The sequence below is a fragment of the Sciurus vulgaris genome (assembly GCF_902686455.1).
Source record: "Sciurus vulgaris genome assembly, chromosome: 10".
NCBI lineage: Eukaryota > Metazoa > Chordata > Mammalia > Rodentia > Sciuridae > Sciurus > Sciurus vulgaris.
The window spans coordinates 72,963,987-72,981,258 of NC_136470.1; the positions used below are offsets into that span (position 1 = coordinate 72,963,987).

The 17,272-nt window shown below is 49.8% G+C and overlaps 1 protein-coding gene across 7 annotated transcripts in view; it reads right to left on the reverse strand.

The window, feature by feature from the left end:
* SEMA5B (semaphorin 5B) overlaps nt 1-17,272 on the reverse strand; it is a 115,606-nt gene that overhangs the window by 73,779 nt on the left and 24,555 nt on the right. Inside the window, exon 1 of one of the 7 annotated variants that reach the window (XM_079155284.1) lies at nt 6,082-6,559. The exons of the other annotated variants lie outside the window; for them this stretch is intronic. The gene's annotated coding sequence lies outside the window, so the exon portion shown is untranslated. Of the gene's footprint in view, nt 1-6,081; nt 6,560-17,272 lie in introns of those variants that run through there. 7 annotated transcript variants of the gene reach the window in all.

Genomic DNA, 17,272 nt, shown 5'->3' on the forward strand with positions numbered 1-17,272 from the left:
TATATACCACCATTTTGATGTTGCAAAACACAGGGACAAGAGAGTTTATGAAAATCCCCCAACCAAAGTCTTTCATTTTCCTCCTAATATTTGAAAAAAATAAATGCTTTCTTTTCCCTGTGCTTCTCAAACTTCAGAGAATGTTTTAACCCACATAGGGCAGAAAAGGCAGGATGGGGCACTGGGAGATGAGGCAGGCTCCCAAGGCGTGCGTGGGAGCATTGGGGTATAGGTGTGTGTTGTGTATTGGCCGCCCCTACTATCCTGCATTGTAAATGGCGGGTAGAAGGAACACACACACACACACACACACACACACACACACACACACACACACACACACACACACACACTAGAGGGAGCATCTACTCAGTCAGGGAAAACTCTACTGAGGTTTACCCTATAGCCCTGCGTTCACTCCACCCTCTTGAAAAGAAGTTTGAAATTCTTTCCCAAACTTTGCTGCACTGTCCGTGAGAATGGGGTTGTTCCTGCATAAAACATGAGTTTGGGAGGGCAGTGAGCTAGCAGGCCAGGCCTGGGGAGCTGGGTGGGTGGGGGCCATGGGCAAGGAGAAGAGTGAGGTGGGGGAAGGGCAGGGAGGCTGTTTTCTCAGGCTGCATTTCTTGCGGGCTCCTTGGAGACGGGAGAAAGGCCGGGAGAGGTCTCAGTTGGGGCCAGGCCCTCACAGAACCAGAGGAAAACGAGATGCGGAACCCGGCCCCATAGAGCCTGATGGACTGGGGTTTGAGGACCTCCAGGAAACAGATGCCAGCCATCTACACAGAAGTGGGGGGAGGGGTTGGGGAGAAGGGGGAAAGTGTGGAAGGAGACAGCAGGAGTAGAGAGGAAGCCCTATCAAACACGGAAGTCCGCAGCCCTGTCCCTCCTCCTGGATGTGGGTTCACAGAGGGCAGGGACAAAGGTTCTGTTTCTTTTGGTGTCTTCACAGAACCCAGCCAGTGCTGGTTTTATGTGCTGTGTGTGAATGGCTGCAGGTGGCCAGACAGGATTCTTAGCCTGTTATCAGCACCCCGGTGAGTAGGATTTAGGGGTCTGCAAGAGGTCTTCTCCCTGCAAACGGGTTATTAGTATTGCTTGAATTAACTCAGCGATGGGCTAAATGCCAGCAGCGGGAGAGAGATGTTAGGGCATTCTGCTCCTCTGGGGATGGAGGCGGCATGAAAATCACTGGGCCCTCTCTCACCAGAGGCTCTGAAAGGGCAGAAGTGTTTACGCTGCTGGGGGAGCCGCCGCATGCCGAGAGTCGGCAGCAATTCTCAGGCTGTCCATCGGTCGTGGTGTGCACAGGATGCCCTGAATTGCATGGCCACCTCTACAGCCTCCTCTGGAAAGGAGCTGGAAGTAGAGAGCCGCTGAAATTAAGAGGGAAAAGTGAACAACTTTGACTCCTTTCTGGGGAAAGCCAGGGGATAAATGGTGGGTTTTGTTTTGGTGGGTTTATGTAAGTGTGTGTGTGCGCGTGCATATGTGATTTTGAGCACTGAATGACACACTCAAAACAACTGGCAACACTTCAGAATATTATTACTAGATTTTTGCAAGTCACCAGTTCCTGTAAGCTGGAAAATGATGAGATGGGCCATAGAAGTGCAACTGGAAAGGAGCCCCAACAGTTATTCCAGAGCGGTGATCCTCAAAACCAGGCAGCTTCCATGTTACCCAGAGGACAAGTAGTAACCCTGGTTGCTGGGCCCCAACCTTAGACTTACTGATTCTGTGGTCTCGGGTGAGGCTTGAGAATCTGCATTTCTAACAAGTTCCCAAAGATATCGATACTGCTTGTTGGCAGATCTCACTATGAGGAAAACTGTTGTAGAAAACTTCTCATTTTCTATATGAGGAAACTGAGGCAATGGCTTTAATGGCATAGCTAGGTCCCAGCAGTCACCTTCCCTGGAAGAGGGGAAGCTGTGCCGCTCAATTCTAGCATGAAGCCCTTATGTGGGGGCGAGGCTGAGGGGAGAGAACAACCCCAGACAGTTAAAGTCAAGCAACCTCTCGTGCCCTTGCATCAAGCAGGCCCCACAGAAGCACCGGTCACCTGGACCTCACTGGAGGATCCCAAGGAAAAATGAAGAGAAAGCAATCAGTCTGAAAGCTGGGCAGGTAGACAGTTGCAGGAAGAGGAAGGGAGCAAACAGATTATGAAAAGCAATTAACGCAGAGCTGAGAACCAAGAGCACTGGGCAACCTCTTGCCAGCAGTGCCTGCTGGGGGGCAGAGATTAACAAGCCCCTTTAGGACTTGGCAGGTTGGAGTAGCCTGCTGCTTCCAGCTGTGACTGAGCCCACATCTGTTAACTCCCAAAGGCCTTGGGGTGGGACCTGGAAAGCTCTGCTGGGAGAGGAGACACAAAACCAGTTCATCTCTGTCTGGTCTGGGCTCCCACGGCCCGGCCACAGGAGGGCCACAGCATCTCAATCACGCCCCATCCTTCTTGAGACTGTGAGCTCCCGGAAGCTAGAGATGGCATTATCCACACAGGGCTGGTTAGTACACAGTACAAGTTGGATAAAGAAAGAATGCAGAACGAAGGCAGCCCTCCTGCTCCCCAGGAAGAAGGTTCTGCTGTCAGTACCCTTCAGGAGAAGTCATCCCTGCCTAAGCTTTCAGCCTAGCTCCCCCTGGTTGGGAAAGGCCAGCAGGTTCCTGTAACTAACTAGTACAGAATGGGCAGGAGTCCCTCTGCTCCAAAATGCCCTCTCCCAACTCTCTCCCTGCTCCACTCAAGAAAAAAAAAAAAATCCTTTTTTTTTCTGAGAGAGTCCACACCCATACTACTGGGACTAGGTTTGGGACCCCTGACCCCATCAGAGGCTCCTTTGACCCACCTTGCTGCCCCTAAGTCCCATCTAGTTTCAGATGGGAAGCTCAAAGCCCTCACTGTTTCCCAGCAGCCATGCAGAGGCTGCCCTGCCAGGGCCAGAGTGGGCTGTGAGTTGGGGTCTACTGTTGATGTTGATGTGGCTGCAGAAGGAGCGTCCTGCCTTGGAACCTCCGCTGTGAGCCGACCCTGGACTGGCCCACCAGAGTCCTGGGTGGGCTTCCTAGTTCTATACCTGATCTCCTGGACACATGCTGTGCCCCCTGGAGGAGTCCATGGGGAACTCTAAAAGATCTCTCAATCCCTATTCCACCCTGGGCAGGTCTCATGCCAGGCCCAGAAGTTACACATCAGCCCAAAATAGAACACACAGAGTAGGCAGAACCCAGTTCTGCCCTGGGTCATGAATCTGCAAATCTCAGAGTATTCCTACCCTAGAGGTTTGAAAGCTGCAAACCATAGAGCCATTCATTACCCCAAAGTTGCCCATCTGGTGAGATTTCTCTCCATATCCATCAAGGTTTTCAGAGAAAGAGAAGCAGGGCAGGGTCTGTCAAATAGATACATGCTGGGGAAAACAAGATTCCGTGTGGTTAGGCAGAGGCCATGCAGACCCAGGGCCCTAAGGACAGTATGTGGTAGCTTATGGGGGCAGCTAGATCCCAGGCAGCGGGATCTGCCACCTCCCAGTCCCTCCTCTTTAGATGCTGTTTGTTTAGAGATTATAAAGGTACCTGCCAGAATCAGGCATCATTAGGAGATAAAATCTGTTGCAAATTGATCACACAAGGCATTTCCAAGCCCTGAAGGCTGATTAGGAGATGATTTGCTAGTTCGAGGCACCTGAAGCACCTCTCAGCTCCATCCCACAAATCAGAATTTGGCCATAATTTTTCTGTAATGTGGGACTTCCTGTAAGTCCCTCCTCTGTGTTTGGGGTTGGGAAAATCGCCTTCCAGCTCTGAAGACAAGTTTTAGCAAGGTAGATGAGAGACATGGTGAAAAGGGGGCCATCTGCCTACCCAGGAGAGGAAAGGAAACTCCTGAGCTATCTTCTCTACCTGTTCCCCAAACTCACTGTCAGGTAAAAGAAGGACTCAAGGGCTTCACAGTGGGCACATGGTGCAGCCTCCCTGGAACACTATAGGGCTTGAAATGTTTCCTCCACACAGTCCTCCTGGACTGAGAACAAGCAAGACCATCGTGGCCACACGGGGATTCTGGTAAACAGGAGACCCCTTGCTCACTCTCTCTCTCTCAGAAGAATAAGACTTAAGTGAAGCAAGTTACAGAATCCTCTTATTGGTGCCTAACAGGATGTCTGTCTCACTCAACAGGGCCTACCTCCATATCACTCACACAGTACCAGATCCAGGACGCTGTAAGAAAGTGCCCGCATAGTACGTGCGCATGCAAGAGCACCCTCATGCCTGCTCTGAATGCTGAACCCATCCTGGCATTGAGGCCACTTTGGCTCTAGGAAAATGTCAGGAGGGAACGGTGGCACCCTGCTGTGCAAATATTCTTTCCTTAGATTTCAAGTACATAGATGGGGACTCCAACCAGCCCCCTGAGCCTCACCACATTTTCCCTGGGAAGTCTGGAGCTGGTGGTGACAGGAGGACACTAAGTGACTCTCTGGCCTAGACTGGGTGGGATCATGAGTGAGAACACATAAGCATAGAGCCCCAGAGTCTGAACTCCCAACCCATAGACAGCTGGGCTTGACCCATCCCTGCTAGACCTTGGGTCACAAACAGCAGCAGGGTTAACCTAAACCAGCAGTTCTCAACCAGGGGTGATTCTGCCTCTGGGGGTTACTCTGAAACATCTGGAGGCATTTTTGATTGTCAAAATGAGGTAGAGGTCAGGGATACCACTAAATATCCTATAAGAAACAGGATGGTCCCCCACTACCAAGACTATGCAGTCCGAATTATAGTGCTGCTGTGGAGAAGCCCCGCCCTGCACACCGCTGCAGCCTCCACTTCATGATTCCTGAACTGCAGGACCAGAATTGTCAAGTGAGTCCGAATCAGCCCTCCAGCCCTGCCTTGTATTTCAGGTGGCCATGAAGGATGAGAATGTATTGGGGTGGAGGAGGGGGTGCTGTACATTGTTGCTCCCTGTCCACAACCCTCTCAAAAGTTGGCGTATCTCTCAGTAGGACCTCAGAGGTTTCTTGTCCAAATACACTCATGATATGAAACTTACAGAGATATAAATGAAGATTGTGCAGTCACGAAGGGGAGAAAACATGATCACAGATGCATGTGGAAAGCTAGGAAGACGGGGATGACTGTGAGAGGGAAAGAGGCAGTGGAGGCCCATCTAGGAGGAAAGGAACCCCGACTTCACTCAGCAGGTCGCAACCTCGTACACCTCCATATGCCCAATCTGAAAACAACCATAACCACCAAGGACAGCATGTACATGTGTAGGTAGGGGACAGGGCTATCACTGGTCTTGAGACCTGCAGCTCCCCAACCTCATCTTGTCTCATTTTGTAAATATTTGAGGTGGACATGTCACTGTTTGCAAAAGAGGTAGTTTTGTTGTTTTGTTTTGTTTTGTTGCAGTGATGGGGATTGAACCCAGGGCCTTGTGCTCTCAAGGCAAGCACTCTACCAACTGAGCTATATCCCTAGCCCCCAAGAGGGGTTTCAATGCCCATTCCTGGCAGTGCCAATAGCAACTTGACCCTCAGAAGCCCAGCAGCCTTTGGGTCAGGGTCTCCAAGGGAGCAGGCAGAAGGGTCACAGAGCCCTTCTCAATGGCCCCAGGGCAGCAATGTAGGTGAAAGAGTATGGGAAGCCACACGGCCAGGGAAAGAAAGGGGCACATCTCACTCCACCCCCCAGCCCTTCGACTAGCGTGCATTGGCGACAAGGGCACATGTGTTGACCCCACAGCCTGCGATGCAGGTGAATAGGGCATTCTAGGGTGCCATCCCTACAGGCACTCTTGGACACACTATTACCCAACCAGGAGTGGGAAGTAGTGAAAAGAACTTCTTAGACTTCTGGGACCTCTTACTCCAGCAGCCCTGTTTCCCAACACCCCAACTCCTCACCCCACACTGGCCAGGCTCCCTAGGTCTCCCCTGATCTAGCTGGCACCAAGTGAGGCCAATTTATGTCCATTCTCTGAAAATAAAGCCTTAGAGCTGGTCCGCTGTGACTCACATGGGCACAGCCGGCAACACAGAAAGGGACATCTGTGCAAGTACTCACCGGGAGAAGCTCAGACACCGCACAGGAAAGTGAGGCAGTGGCCGGAGAAGTGGTCCTGGGAAAGCAGCACCATCTATCCAGCTGTCCACCCGAGCCTGCCCCTGCCCACTGCTCACCCCACGCTTCAGAGCTCAGGACTCCAGTCCAAGCCTGGGAGAAGACCAGGGCTACAGGCACATGGGCTCCTAAGTCCCTGAAAGGGGAGGAGGATGAGGGGCCAGGCTCGACGCCCACCGGAGTGTCTCATCTGAGAGCCAGGAGGGCTGCTACACTGCTCTCAGGCAGCAGACAGTCCCTGTGAGATCCACCCAGGCCACTGCACTCAGGTGAGGTCAGCAAGAAAACATCTCCAAACCGCCCGGCTGCTCCAGGCAGCTCGGTCCCGCCGCAGGGAAAGCAGGGCACAGTGCCGCAGCCGGCCCTGAACGGCTCTGATTGTCCCTCACGCTGCCCAGCCTCGCTTCCAACACCAGACAAAAGCGTTGCAAACAGCTCGCAGCCCAGGCGGTGACACGCCAATCACTGGCTCCCAGGCTGTCCTCCCGGCTGGCCAAGTCCCTGCCACCCCACTGAGGGCTGGCTTCCTCTCCTGAGTTTCCTCAAAGATGCCTGAGGAAGGTTTAGGATGATTTATCCTCAGGGAGTGGATTTGCTCATCCCAGAAACACTCCAACTTTGGCTGGACCAGAGAGTAGTGGTGTTATGCCTTGGTGGAGAGAGTGCAAGACCGGGGAAAGAGAGAGAGAGAGAGAGTGTGTGTGTGCATGTGTGTGTGTGTGTGTGTGTGTGTGTGTGAGAGAGAGAGAGAGAGAGAGAGAGAGCAAGAGAGAGAGGGAGACCAACTGTGTGTGTGGTGTGTGTGTGACAGAGAGAGAAAGAGAGAGAGAGAGAGAGAGAGAGAGAGAGAGAGAGACCAACTGTGTGTGTGCATGTGTGCCTCTTCCTGGGGTGCCAGTCCTTCTCTAATCTCCACCCTGTCCCTCTTTCTTCCTGGGCCTGGAGCCCAGGGGGATGGGTGGTGTGAGATGCACAGATTCTAGAACAGGTAGGAGACACCATGCCTTCCTCCTCCCCGCTGCTGCCTCCAGCCACAGGGTGATGATGCCACCCCTGTGCTCCTGCCTCCTGCACAGCTGCTGCTGCCAGCCCTCAGCTCCCTCTGCTGAATGATCTAGGGGAACAACTTCAGAAGCAGCAGCATTTCATAAAAGAATCAGCAGCACAGTCATTGCTCTCTCCCGCCCAGTCCTTTACTACTCCCATTTGGTCTTTGCCCTCCCCACCCCCTGTCCTGGTGCTCATGCTCCAGAAGATGGAGAGGTCAGAAGCATCTCCACACTTGCTCCTGTCCCACAGCCACATGTCTCTTTGCTGCCCTTCCTGTGGGTCCTGGGCTTGGGGAAGGAGAAAGCCAACCAGGCCATCAGGAAGTCTCCACACACCCACAGACTTCCTCTATCCAGCATTCCCCACGCTGCCCACCAAGACACAAGTAAGCAGAACTCATCCTGAGGGAAACAGGCTGGGGAATGGGGTGGTAGCACGTGAAGGACATTCCATAGCCTCCAGTCTGTCCCAATTATAAGAGACTAACCACCACCTACTCCCTGTCATATAGTAGCTACCACAAAGAAGGCTGGGACTCCACCTGCGGCTTTAACATTCCCCTCCCTCTTCGGAAACAACTGTGGCTTGCCTCAATGAGGACAAAAATTCTAGTCTTTCTTGGCCTGTATAACTAGCAGAGTTCTGCCCCTCTTTCCTACATTTCCCAGCCGTGCTCAGTCTGTGGTGGTGCTTTGGACAGGTCATCACCAGGCTGTACCACCCCTGCCCTAAGGCTCATTGCCTGGCCATGTAAGGCTCACTGGCTTGACTAGGGAGCTCCGTGCTGTGGGAACTACAGAGGCTCAGGCATTAGGCAGAACCAGCGTTATAAACTTGTCACTATGTGACCTTGAGCAAGCTGCTGAATCTCTGCAATTCAGCTTTCCTATATAAAAAGTGAGAATCCTAATATCTACTTCATAGGATTGCTATGAGGATCAAAGGGGATCAAATAGCCAATGTCCAGCCCTCAGAAAATGCTAGCTCCCTTATTTCTTCTTCTACGGAACTCTGAGAGGCCCATATGGTGGATCCTACCAGGAGAAGAAGGCTTCCAGGTGGTTTGCTTCAAGAAGGTTCCAGCTCCAAGAAGCTAAGAGGAGTATTTAGGAAGAGCAAAGCCAGGAGCTGTAAAATTGGGGGCGGAGGTGAGAGAATGAAGGCAACCTGTTGGAAAAGCAAGTCCAGCTCAGGAATCAGAGCATAAAACAGGGAAAATCAAGCTGGGAAAGAGGACAAGGAAGACTGAAGGAACCATTAGAAACAGGGCATGGAGAACGAGGTGGAGGGAGCCCCCCTGTCCAGGAGACAAGTTCACCTGGGGTTTTCTGGAACAGAATCCAAGAACCACAGGCAGAGAGCAACTGAGTCAGCACCATCATCAGAAGCCAAAATGGGTGCAGGCCTGGAGACAGGCCCCGGGTGGTGGAGGCTGTAGTCATGGGTCGACCACAGAGGTCTTGCTTCAAACTTGAAAGAGGCTTGCCTGGGCCATGCCTGTGTTATGTTTCAAAGCTCCCTCTAACAGAGGTAAAGCTGAGATAGCTCAGCACCCAAATTTCAGATACAGCAGAGGGTTGGCCATTGAATGTTCAGACCCACCCCTCAAAAAAGGCAGCCAAGTATCATAGGAAAGTACCAAGTATCAAGGAAATCATGGCGTCGGAGCCAGAGGCTTGGGTTCTTGTAACTGTGCTGTCAACAACCGGTTACGCTGCTAGCCTTCCAGCCTTCTGAGATTCTGTGTACCTTCTTCAAAATTAGACAAGATTTGTAGTCTTCGAACTTTCTTTTCCTTTCTTTCTTTTTCTTTTCTTTTTTCTCAGCAGCAGTAGAACTCATTGAACGTTTATCTAGAACATCCAAATATCTAGATGAAAAGGAAGCAGAGCCACACTGGTGGTGTGTATCGGGGGTGCTGGCCCTGGATGCTCAGCCTCCCTCAGCAGCTCTCAAGGTAGCTTGGAGGACCTCCTCAGAACACAGCATGAAACTGCAGCCCTGGCCCTCTCTGACCCCAGATTTTTTTTATCCCCATGGGAAGTTAAATGGATACCGGCTTTGATGTGCACCAGCTGGAAAGCCCAGTCTATGAGGGTCCCAAGGGAAGAGGCACCCCTACCCCGACTCAGTGGACCTACTAGAGTGGCAGGTCCCACAGCAGGGTTAGTTACTGAGGTGGGCACTGGCCTCAGTGGCTTCAGATGGCAGAAGGGAGGCCAGCCAAGCTCTGAGCTCCAGGGTGACAAATGTACTACACAGTGAGGCCAGATGGATGCCCCTGCCTTTGGCACCGAGGCTCCTCCAGGAAACACTAGGCCGCTTTTCATACCCTGGATGGTTGCAGGCTTCCTCTATCCCCAGCTCAGCCAAATCATAAATCTAGCCTGCCAGGGGAGCTGGCTGCCCTGACCCGGCCCTGTGCCTCCCGCTTCCCCCGCCCTTGGCATTGCCTCATGCCAAGATGGGGATCCAGGCACAAGCAGAAGAAGGAAGGACTGTGGAGCTGGGCTTACATGTTCCAAGGGAAACTTTCTTGGTTTGGGACTCTCCAGAACATTCTTCACCCAGATTCTTCTTTCTTATTTCTAGACCTCTCATCCTCTGGTCCACATTCTGCTATGGGCTTTTACATGTCCCCCAACTCCAGTTCCTCAGCCCTTCAGGAGTTCTAAGTCTTACATAAACCGGGATGTTCCTTGAGAACTTGAAGACAGAGATGCCCTTTTCCTGCTGTGGGCCTCTGGGAAGGAAGCTGGAGTAGCATGGGGCCCACCCCAGCCCCATGGGGAACGTTTTTGCCCAGGGAGGCCCCTCACCCAGGGACACCGCGGGGCACAGGCAGGCCCTGGGTTCTCCGACTCCCAGAGGGAGTGCAAGTGCCACCAAGGGAGGATTTTATTTCTTCCTTAGTCCACCTTTGGGTTTATTCCCTGCTTTCACCCATTTTCCTTTATCTACATTCCCAGGAAAAGAAAGTTCTGGAAAGTCTCTCCCCTCCCCTCTGCCCAGCTCTAGCCTTGCCTGCTTCCTTTCTTGTCACTTCCCCTGGAAATTCTACACATGACTTCGTTTGGCACTTTAGGGTTGGTAACCTGCTCATCTACCCTTCAAAACAGTGAGGTAGGTGTTATCATCTCTATTCTTCAGTATGGAAGTTGAAGTTCAGAAGGTCTGACTGGCCAAAGGCCACATGGCCTTCTGGATGGCAGGGCTGGACAAGACCATCACATCCTCTGGGCCTCTTGCTCTTCTCCTCACCTCTCATTAGCTTCCTTCAATCTCCTTTCCTTTCCTTTCCTTTCCTCTCTCTCTCTCCTCCTCTCTCCTCCCCTATCTTTCTGGCATCTCTCTCATGCCATCTCCTCTGTCTCCCCAAAAGATCTCCTCCAGACCCACCTGAATGGGAGCTGCTGGGCCTCCCAATCTCTTCATCCTATTTCCTGGTACACAGATTAGGCACCTGAGGTCACACTACCTGGCCAGTCCCCAGGCCTCTCCCCCATCTCCTCCACATGGCTGTGGGAGGCAGAGAGGGGTAATGGATTTCTTAAGCTGTCCTGATTTTATTACTTGAAGCATTTCTAGGGCAAGACCCAGACAGACACTCACTCCCTCCCTCCCTTCCCATCCCTCCCTCTGCAGCAAAGATGCTGCATCTCTGCATAATGCTTATGTCCCAGTTCACGTAGAAGGGAAAGGTCAAGGTCTTGTGTCCTTGCAGCCAAAGTTACCAGCAGACTTTGAGAGTCTTTGAGAAGTTCATGGGCTTCTGACCTCCACCTCCAAATCAGGAGACCCTGCCTCTCCCACACACCATGCAGATTGGGTTTCCTTTCTTGTTGGGTTCTTCTTACTGTTTGTCTTCCTGGGACAGAGCACCCCAACTCTATGGGTCACTCTTTCTCTTTCCCATACTCCCACTTTAAGATAATCCACCCTTGGTGCAATCTAAGTCAGTCAGCAAACACTGACCACGGCCACATTGACATGCCTGGCCAAACCAGCCCTCACCAGCAAGGCCACGGCCAGTCAAGAAGATTCCAAGAAGCCTGACAGCAGCTTCTCTTGAAAGCCCCACCCCACACACCAACTTCATCTTCCCCACTCCTGGGGACCATCCTGCAAAGCCATGGTCCAGGATGGCTCTGCAATCCCTTCTTGGAGCACTAGGAACAAAGAGATCACATCATCCAGGCCAGTCACTCAGAACAGCCAGCAGAGGCGGCATCCCAGACTGGAGGAACTAGTGGCAAGAGGGGAAAGCACGTGGGCTCTGGAAGCAAGAAGCCCAGATGAGTCTAGATCTGGATCGCTGATTAGCTCCTTGCCCTTGGGCGGCTGGCCCTGCTCTGCACCTCCATTTCTCAAGCATTAAATGGGTGTGATGAAAGTTCTAGGCTTATCTAATCACCAGGTCTAAGAATACTGAACAAGGGGATGCAGCTGAACATGTTCTGGAAATGGCTGTAAAGCTGGATGACCATTATCCAGGTCTGCAGAGCGGCTGACTTTGCACTCATCCACAGGGCTCCCAGCCCTCCCTGCCAGTCAACTTCTTTTGCTGAAGGACGAGTCTGCTGCCTGGCTTCCTCTGTGTGTGACTTTGTTCCTAACTCCTGGCCTCCTTCAATTCCCAGGTAGAAGACGGTGGCTCTTTGTTCCCTCTTCTCAGGGGCTCCATTCAGTGAAAACACACTCAAGTCTCATAGGCTGAACTCATTACAAGAAGTGGAGAGATGTACTTCTGAGGCCTTCATTATCACTTAATTGTGTTCCCACTAAACTCTCATTAATTAGCCATTCTAAAGCTGTCAGCACAATTAAATAGGCTCACAGACTTACAGACTTGTAGAGTAGAAAGGAAACTAAATCTGTCCAACCCCTCATGTTGGAAAACAGGAAAGTGAGGCTCAGAGAGGATGAGTGACTCAGCCAAGGTCACACAGCAGCTGGTGATGCAGTCGGGGCTGAGACCCATGCCTCAGAGTTCCAGGCCTGAGGCTCCTTCCATTATATGACTATTCCAGAGGAAGGCAATGTCACCCTTCACCTCCTGACACCCATCATTTCTCAAATCAGCCATTCTAAATTAAGGCATGAGTTCAAATGTGGAATTCCAAATAGATCTTCAAAAACCCGCCAAGGATGATGACACACATACCTGAACCAGATGGGGGTCTGCTGTAAAGTGCCAATGAGCCTTGGATCTCTTGGGGTGAGAGCAGCAACAACCTCCCCTTCCTGGGGAGGAAAGGCCCCACAGAGATGAAGGCTCACTTTATAAAGACCACCACCATCAGGTGAAATGCAGACTCAAAACCCCTGCTTGGACATACAAAGTGGAATCTCTGGGGTGGGGCCCAAGAATCTGCATTTTAAAAACCACAGTTTAAGTGAGTTTCTAAAAAAAATAACAGCAAATGCACACATAACTCTGAGGACAGAGAGAAGTGGTGGTGCAGTAGAAGCAGACTCCTAATGAAAGGAACAGAGGACCAGCCCTCTGGAAGGATCTAAGGGAGCAAGGCCAGGAGGCAGGAGGTGGACTGGGAGCAGAGGCAAGTAAGGGGAGGTTCCCAGGGTGACTCAGGTGCAAGGCTCTGGGCTAAGATTCTCAGTCACATGACCAAGTGAGTGGTTGTCAGGATAATAGCCTCAACCTGAGGTCAAAGGGGTGGCTGGAGGCCCAGGCAGGATCAGCTCTTACAAGGCACAATAATAAAAAGTGCTCTACAGTGCTTAGTATGTCCCAGCCACTGTCCCAACAAGTGCCTTCCATGTAATAATAAATCTGACTCTATCTGAACTAGTGGGGACTCTAATTACTCATGGAGGAGGAGACAGAGGCTAGGAAGCTAAAGTCACAGGGCCAAGATATGGCAGAGCAGGAACTCACCACCACACCACCCCATGTCACCTTGAAGATCAAAGCCTGACATTCTTCCTAGACTACTTCATGTTTCTCAACAGAGGAGCCAATGACACTTTTTGAGGAACGGCCTTCCTAGTGCACTGCAGGGAGTTAGCAGCCCTGGATGCCTATCGATGTCAGGTAGGTCTCTCCAGTCACCTTGATGCTACCAAACAAAATAACAAATAGAGATTCTCAAAAGATTAATCAAGTTTATTCAGGAAGAGCATTGTGCTGGGAATATGCACACCAAAGGAAGACCAAGGCGAGGGGAAATTGTCAGAGGTAAAATGAGGATTACATAAGAGATTTTGAAACAATAATCCTTGACCACAAGGATTAAAATCAAGGGTGTTCAGGATCAATAACGAGGGCAGCACCAGTCCAAGGTATTATAGATAGTTATTGGACAGACGTCCTTGTAGGAGTATTCTTTGTATAAGGTTGTGATGGTCTTTGGGCAAGATTGTGGTTCTGGAGAGTCTTGTGAATAGTTTTTGTCATCAGGCAAATGTGCATGAGAGCCCTTCACAGCCTCCTGGCTTTATTTATGTGTTGGTGAGGGTTTGAAAAGAGTGACTCCATTTTGATTCTGCAACTTTCAAAATACCAAAAACAACCCCAGACACCCATTTGGGTATTTGGTAATGAACTGCCTGAGGTGGGAAATAAGGATGGAGGGGCACACTGCCACACTGAATCCCAGAGGCCTGGCCTTGCTCAGCAAAGGATGGTGCTAGAAACAGAGCTGGCTGAGCCATGGGAGGTGGGCCTGGCAGGAACTGGGCAGATTCTGTATCCAAGAACCCCTCAAAGCTCAGAGTACTGGGATGCAGCAAGAAGAGGGAGAAGGGCAATGTTGGAAAAAAGGAAAAAGAGTAAGAGACCATAAACTTGGACACCCAAGGCTTGAAAGCGCAATCTCAGGAGAGTCTGAATGTGGGGTTTGCTCTCCTCAACTGCCCTCAAATGACTTCAGCACCTCCACATTCTCACACGGTGGGATGTAGAAAGTGGCCAGGCCTCAGGATCTCTGATGGTGGGCTTTTCTTTAGAGGCTCATCAATGACTGGAATTTCGTAGAGGAAAAAGAGAAGTCTGCGAAGTCAGTCATAGGTCTTGGAGAAGAAACTACTCACCCCAAGTTCCCTCCATTTTTTTTTTAACCTTGGCTAGCAGAGCAGATAATTCACAAAGAGCCACAGTGTCACCCCTTGGGCAGGGAGCGCCCTCTGCCCCTCAGGGGGGAAACCCCTCCACCCAAGGTCAGATGTGTCAAGGCAGCAAGAAGCCTTCAAACCTTTCTCTTTTCATGTTCAACTACACCAATCCTCTCCGCTCAACCCTTATTTTCCCACTTTTCTCCCCTCCAAAATTCCCCCAAAAAGTCAGAATGTATTTAGAATATACTGAAGAACCATTCAGATGATATAAGCTAAGTTCACACCCACTCATCCCCTTAAAAGCCCACACTCAGCTTCACAGTAAGTAGACAGGAAGGCACTTAGCAGCAAAAGGAGTGAGCAGATGATCCATAAAGCTCAAAGGAAGAGGTGATGACATTCCTCAGGTATTTTCTGGGTGACAAACTCTTCTACTAACTCTAAATTCTATACAAAGTTAATGCTAGATGCTATGCATCCTACAAAATCAATGTAAAACATAATCTCTGCCCTCCAGGAGACAAATATACACACACTGCCATTTTCAAAACAATGTCAAAAAAAGTGTTCTACACAATAATTTCTATACGTTTCAAAGTAAAGGAGAGAACAGCTGGATAACCAAAGGCATAGGAATCAGAATGAGCTGTGCATCCCAGCGTGTCCAGCCATCGTTAGAGAGGCCCCAGTGGGGCAGAGGGATGGAGAAGTCCAAGGAAAACACAAATGGCTTAAGCCCTTGGAGCAATGTCCCAGAGGATAAGGGACGAGCCAACTTCCAAACATCATTCTTGGAACTCTGTGCTAGGGTCAGATGGATAAGCTGACCCTACACATGGGAAATGAAGTAGGAACTCAATTTTAACCTAGTGCACTGTATTCCAAAGGAGCCCTTCCCATTCTTGATAGACCCAGGAGAAGTAGATCTACTCAGGGCCCTGCTTACAAACAACTCTGTGTGAATAACTATCCTGTGGACATGTCTGAAGCAAGACACACCCAAGCTTCACAGTTCATTTTTAGCTGCAAAGCTTGCAACAGCAGACGAGGCAAACTCCTGCTTTCTTCCTATTGGCAAAAACAATAAGCCAATAGGAAAGAAGAATAAGCACCAATTAGCTAAGTGAGAAACTCAAGCTGTGAACCCTGAAGAGCTTAAACCTGATGGCAAAATGCAATTCTTCAGAGGAGGAGGGCGGCTGTGGGAGGCAGAGGCAGCCTCAGTTGGAGGGGCCTCCTGAAGACTTGACCCGCAGCACTGTAAGTTCTTTATGCCTTTTAGCAAACATTGGAGCACTTGCTTTAGAAGGAATAGGGTTATTTATTCCAAAAGTGGAAATGGCTTAGGATGCCATTTCAAAGTTAAATTTGTTAAGAACTAGTTCTGAAATTAAATTGCAATGCAAGCCCATGGCCTTTAGTATCCTTATCCGAAAAATGATGATCCCAGTAAGTATGAGGTGGCACTTTGTAAGTTGGAAAACACTACTTAAAAAAAAATTAGGGGCTGGGGAGATAGCTCAGTCGGTAGAGTGCTTGCCTTGTAAGCACAAGGCCGTGGGTTCAATCTCCAGCACCCCCCAAAAAAAATTAAAAAATTTAAAAAAAACTAGGCTGGGGGCGTGGCTTAGTGGTAGAGCTCTTGCCTAGCATATATGAGGCCCTGACTTCAATCCCAAGCACCACCAAAAAGAATTGATAGTTTATGGTATGTTTTAACATCCTAATAAACCCGATAGGTAGAGAGTAAAGAACAAGCCGGAATCACTGTGAACATGGAGAAAGCACACTTCAGATGCAGGCAGACAGCCAAGTGCAAGTCAATTTGTCTTTTGGACGTCTGGAGAGTGTGAGGCACTGTGAGCAATGCTAGGCAGGGGAAGGCAAATGAGGACCGGTCACTACCTACCTGGAAAATCTCATGGAGAAAAAAGTTCCACTTCAAAAGCAAAACATAAAACCGAACTTCTGAGGAACCCAAATTGAGTAACAAACGCACGAAATAAAGACTTCAGGCTTCACCCAGAACCTACTCAACATTATTTCATACATTTGACATTTACCCAATGGTTTGCTTTCAGTTACACGTAACCAAAACCCAATTTCTATTCCAAGAAAATAGAATAATTCACACAAGAGGAGGTTTAGAGGTTCAACCAATTCACGTGGTTCAGGTTCTCTCCATTGCTCCCCTCTGCCTGTCGCTTAAGTTCCACATCCTGCCACTCTGTCACTACCAGTGGGCCTCTTTCCAAAGAAAGCTCTCAAAGCTATAATTCAGCTGCCAAGAGCAATCAGGACAGCCTTTCTTGTTTCCATCTACCTAGAAAGTTACTTCCAGTGCCTTTCTGTTGCCAGAGAGAACTTTCCCCCAAATCAGTCAAAAACCTCCTTGAATCTCACTGGTAAAAATTATGCCATGTGTCCATTTATAACCCAACCGTTGTCAAGCAAAACAGTAGATGCACCCTTAAGTGTCAGGCCCATCACCTTAGGCTGATTGAGGTCAATCCCAAATTACACCGCATTCCAAATTGGTATGGCATGGATGACGGGAAGTTAATCACAAGATTTGCTTCACTTAGTTATAAGAACTTCAGTTACCCATTTTCTAAGCTCACATAAGGAATGAAAATTAAAAGCGAAGACAAACTTGCTTTAGGCAGGTACATTGTATCTAGCAAGAAGGGACATCCGTCAGCAAGAACCACTACTGGAAAAACTAAAAAGCAGGCACAAAACCCAGAACCTCAGGGGGCTATTTGGTATAATCAAAGTGTCCCATCCGCCCCACTGAATTATAGCGTGATCCATTAATTAAGGTTTCTAACACACCCCTGAGACGTCAAGAAAAGGTTACATTTATGGTTGTGTTACTCTGCTTAAGAAGACGTGGACGCATGTAAAACATTTTACAAAGAACCACAAACACAGTGGCTAAAAATTTAAAGGGTTACTTAAAGGGGTAAATCTAGAGCTAGTCAGAAAACTTTGAAATTTGGAACAA